Below are 5,673 nucleotides of genomic sequence, written 5' to 3'. Positions count from 1 at the left end.
GGCTTTTGTGATGTGACTGATACTCACATCACATGGCTATTGTTGACACCTAATTAACACTTATTGTTACCAGGGGGTGGAGTGATACTGCCAATGGCAGCGCTGTAGGAGGAGGACAGCTGAAAATGGAGGCCTCCACCTCTGTTTAATGATGGACGGACTTTCTTCACAAAAATGACTTCTTTTACTCCTCTCTCAAACCAACGTTCCTCCCTATCAAGAATGAGAACATCCTCATCTCTGAAAGAGTGACCGCTGGCCTGTAAATGAGTGAAAACTGCAGAGTTCTGGCCATTAGATGTAGCTCGTCTGTGTTGGGACATTCTTTTGAACAGTGGCTGCTTTGTTTCCCCGATGTATAACTGGTCGCAGTCCTCCTGGCACTTAACAGCATATACAACATTGCTCTGTTTGTGCCGGGGCACCGGATCTTTGGGGTGAACCAGCCTTTGCCGTAATGTGTTTTGGGGTTTGAAAGCCACTGGGACATCATGTTTAGAAAATAAAAATAGCGATAGATATATAATAATAGAAAATAGCGGATAGCTTTAACCTAACTTTGGAAACAAAAAATGGACCAATTAGTGTATGCTAAATTAAGTTTGCAAACTTTACGTCCTCTAACAAGCTAACATTAACAGGTTTGTGCCACTAGTCTTCAGCTTGAAGGAAGCAAAGATGTGTGACACAGACTGACAGCCATCTTGGCAATTAGCTGTTAGATCTGCTAATTTTTATTTGTTTAGCATTAGCTTCCACTGATTTTTTTTTTGGTACATGTTTAGCATTAGCAAAGCGATTTTAGTTAACGCAGTATGAATTAGCGAAGCTAATTTTTTGATTGTGCTCAGCACTGATTAGATGTACATCTACAATCGATTATCATTTAGAGTCAATTCAGATTAGTTTTTTAAATTAATTAAAACTCTGATATGAAAGGTAACAGTTGACAGGTATTCCATCCACAAAAAAAATGCTAGGCTGTCCATTTCTATCCAAAAACCTTATTTTATAACCTTATGGTTGGTAAATGTTGGTGTCTTTAAATCAAAATCAAATATCTGGCCTCTTGAAGAGTAATTCCTGTCACTTGTATGGAGGTTTATGTTACAGTTGTGTATTTAACCAGATATAATCTACACACTTACAATATTCACTAACTTGTCCTAAAAACCAAGATATTCATGCAGATAAAATAAAAAATACACAGCATTAAAATAGTTTGCAGAGTCAGTGTTTGTGTGTCTTCAAGTCCTGCGAATGTTTTCATCATTTCACATTTCACTTTGTGGCTGATTTCTCCTCTTATGTCTCCCTTTTATGGTTATTATTGTATCTTGTGGCTGTTTCCAATTTGATCATTTTGCATGTCTTTGTAGTCATGTTTCCATCCTCAGTGCCTTTTTATTGTATCACATTTGGTTGCTTTGCAACACAGAGAGCTTAAATGAAGACAGCTTTGCTTCTGTTTATTCTCTGAGACATTTCAGCTCTCATCGGAGAGCTTTCCTCTGCGCTTCAGCTCAATTTTCCTCCACAGGATTAACATGAAATGGATGAATTAGAATCTGCACAAACATTACATTTTTTTCTTTGCTTTGATTCTCAAATTTGTCAAATTTTCATGTTTTTATTTCTGTTCTGTGCTGTTTTGTGTAACTCTTATTTTAGGCTTCATTGAAGTTGTCTTCTTTTTCTTTTCTTTTTCTGAGTGTCCCACCTGGGCCCTTCAAAGTGCTTAAAGGTGCAGTTCAGACTAATTGAAGTTGGGTTCTGTGGAAAGCTCATGAACAATAAATATCTTACCTGTTGTAGATAGCTAGCCTGGCCCTTGCCTTCTTATGCAGTTCGGCTCAGTTCTAATTTCCCTTCTCTGCTTTGTCTGGGATTTCTCAGGATTTCTTCGGTCGAATTTCACCTGGGCCAGTCGGTGAACAGAAGGAGGGGTTTTGAAAGACAACGTTGATTTTCTGTGCAGTGTCTGCTTGGAGTTTAATAGCAGTGGAGAAAGTGAATGAAGCCAGTCCGTGTTGACAAGGCTTCCAAATTAAATTAAATTAGTCTCACAAGGTCTGCAGGACTTATTTACAGCTGTCTCATTTGGCTCGGTACTTCTCTCAGTTGGGGATGGTTGTTTACAGCTCACTCACACAATTTCCGGTTAGCTTCTTAGCTTAGCCTCCTTCACAGTGAAGTGAATATAGCGCTCTCTGGACAACTGCAGTTTGGAGAAACAGAATTTAGTGCTAAGCTAACAACTAATCCAAGCTGTGGCTACTCCAAGTTCATTAATGCTTTTTAAAACAATTTCAATCCACTGCTCGTGCAGACAATAAAATTTTTACATTTTTGTCACGTTTCTATTACGCACATTTTAATTTTATAACACTTCTTCTAGAAATATCTAAAGCTGAACTTTTAATGTTTTTTTTATAATACTAGACCACTTATGGGTTCCTGTTTTACCCAGAAATTTACCAGTGACCCCATAGGCTGGTCCCAGTATAATTTTAAGCCCCGCCTCCTCAGTGTAAATGAACGGCAAATCTGCTCTTAACGAAGTAAATACACTCCAGATTTGTTTTTCCAGATGTTGACTTTCATTGGTTTATATTTGTATGATCAAATAACATTTTTAATTTGACTAACTGTAACTAGTGATTATGTGCGGGAAAATTAGGCGGGACTTAAATCCCCACAACCCTAATGCACAGACTCTGGTTCCAAAAATACAACATGTGGTCTGTTATTATAATATTTGTCGATGGGCTGCATCAGAAATGCTACAGCTAGCTGCTGTTATTTGAAATTGCAAATCAAAACACTTTTTTGAAATTGATGACAATATGAGTTTCAGTAAACTGCGATTGCGTGAAATATTTAAGTGTGTAGTTGTCATTACTGTCAGAAGTAAACTCTTTGTTTCTTCAAATTGGGGTTGTTTAAAGTGTTACCTACAAGAGGTAAGATATTAATTGTTCATCAGCTTTCTGAAGAATCGGAACTATCCCTTTAAACCAGAGGTGCCCAAAGTCGGGCCCGTGGGCCAAAATTGGCCCGCCGAGCCATTTGATTTGGCCCATCAGCAGTTGTCCTGGTTACTAGATTGTAATTATGTTAAGATTAAATTTAAAAAACAAGTAACTACAASAGACATTTAGATTAGATTTAATCCCATATTTAGATTTGCACACATTATTAAACCACATATACTCAAATTTTAAACTATGAAAAGTCCTATGAGCCTTTGCTGCCCGAGCATACGTTGAATTTTCTCCATTACATTAAAAAACCTAAAGAATGTGGGCAACCACACTGGCTGCTAGCTTAATCATAAAAAAAYAAAACAACTTTACTTAAGTATTTGCATTTCTTATATTATTGCATTTGGCCCGTGGCCCTCAGATTGATTTTAATTTTGGCCCTCTCAGAGAAAATGTTTGGGCACCTCTGCTTTAAACAAAGGCAAATTAATTGTGTTTCCTGAAGACATTTTCCTTTCAGCTTAGATTCTGTTAGATTCTCAAAGTAGAATCTGCACAGATAYAAAACTTTAAGACATTTTGTGACTCCTCTGTGTTTTGTGCGACGTTCAGCTGTTTCGTGTTGCACGTCGCCTCTCTGTCAGGCCATCCTTTCTCATTTTGAGCTCATTTTCTGCTGCGTTTCAGCTTATTTGGGCTGTTTTTCATCTTTTCTTGTTGTTTTGTGCCTCTCTCTCTCTCTCTCTCTCTCTCTTTTTAATTGGCGCAACAATAACTGTTTTTTTATTGAGGCCTAGGAAATCATATCACTATCGCTCACTATACAGAATGCTGAAAAACCCATTCAAAACGCTCGGCTCCCCACAGACGTGGATGGAAACTAAAATGAAAAGAAATGGTTATCGTTGTGGTTGACGACATTCGTGTGTTGGTGGTGTTTTTTCTTTTCTTTTTCTCATTTTTAGTTCTTCATCAGCAGTGTTTCTGAGAGGCGTTTAGGCAACGCACACGCACACACACAGGTTTTTCCACAGCAGAAGGAGGAAGCCTTGCAGCAAACCAGACTACCAATGCACATTCCCTGTTCTTCTCTCCCCTGCCTGCCTGCCTGCCTGCCTGTCTGCTCTCCTCTACCACCCCCTCTCTCCTCTCTCCGTCTATCTCACTCCAGCAGAAACACACTCTCTGCTGAGCGTGGGGGGATGGGCGCTCTCTCAAACATTCAACTAAACAAACAGGAGGGGAAGGCAAGAAAAAAGAAAAAGAAGAAGAAGAAAAAAGAAGAAGAAGAGGACTTTATCTCACAGATAGAAAACACACAAGGACAGTTTCAAAGTGTCCAAAACTGTTTGGTGGGAGGAAACAGAAATGAAGCTTTTTATGTGGCTCGACTGAAGCAGACAGTCATGACACACAGGGTGTGTGCACCGCATTGTGCAGGGGTGGAAGCAGAATGAAAAGTGTGTGTCTCTCTCTGTGTGTGTGTGTAAAGGAAATGTGAGGAAACAGAAGCTCCAATACTTCGATTGCTTATTGATTAAAATAAATAAAACAATAATAATTGGTATGTAAGTGGGACAAGAGTGCCTTTCGGTTTCTTTCCTCACCACGCGCACGCGCACACACACACAAAAACTGCTTCTTCTTTTTTTTTTTTTTTTCACCAACACACACATCTACCTCTAGGGGGCTTAAAGGAGGGAGACAGGAAGTACCAATGAGGAGGCATACTTGATCACATGTACAAACATCGAAACACAATTTAACATTCTGCCTGACACACCCCCCTGATGCACGCGCGCGCGCACACACAGAGGCAGGAAGCTGTCCACATGTAAATTACAGCCACACCACACAGGGTTAATGTGATTTCCCACAGCAGTATGAGCTCTGAAAGTGGACCGTGTTTTATTGTGCGTGTGTGTGTGCGTGCTGGTTAATAGGACGGTGAAACAGCAGTGAAAACCAGAGGAAGCSTTTAAAAAGCAGCATTTTTCAGACAGAAGAGAATATCTTCCATCCCAGAGAGCAGCACACAGAGCCAGTTGTGCAGAAACACAGATTTAATGTGGCTTCCTCTCCCCGCCTGACTTAATTTTTCTGCTCGGGCCGCCGGGAAAACTCGTTGCGGACTTTCGTGGATCTGGAGTGGGGAAGAAGGTGAGGGAACAAGCGCCACCTGCTGGTGAAGAGCGGAACTGACCTTGTTTTTACCTCACTGCGCCTCTGCTGCTCATGGCTCTGATTCACTCTCCTCTTCACTTTCTTTTAATATTTAAGCAGTTTTCTTGTCAACAAATGCTATGTGAGGTATATATTTCTGCAAAATATTGTACAGAAAAGATAAAATGCAGGTTCCTGGGTTTTTATCTCATTTTTTAAATGTAAAAACAGAGCTGTGGGGACGTGGTTCAGTTAGGGCAGGGGTCTGCCTCTTCTGCTCCTCGGCTCACTAATCAAATGTGCCCAGAGCCACAAAATTATGGAGGTAAATTAGTGTTTTTATTATTCAATCAAACAAAAAGCATCTTCAATCAAAAAAAAAAAAAATCAATCAAAAATATTTTTTAAAAAGCTTTTAAAAAGTGAATTTTGCATAACAGGTCTCTTTTAAGTCTCTGCAGTTAACCCAGAGGAGCCCACAGTGGGGCCCACGGGCCAAATTTGGCCCGCGGTCCCCACTTTGGGC

The sequence above is a fragment of the Austrofundulus limnaeus genome, unplaced genomic scaffold, assembly GCF_001266775.1.
Source record: "Austrofundulus limnaeus strain Quisiro unplaced genomic scaffold, Austrofundulus_limnaeus-1.0 Scaffold177, whole genome shotgun sequence".
NCBI classification, from domain to species: domain Eukaryota; kingdom Metazoa; phylum Chordata; class Actinopteri; order Cyprinodontiformes; family Rivulidae; genus Austrofundulus; species Austrofundulus limnaeus.
Note: the sequence above shows the minus strand (reverse complement) of the source record.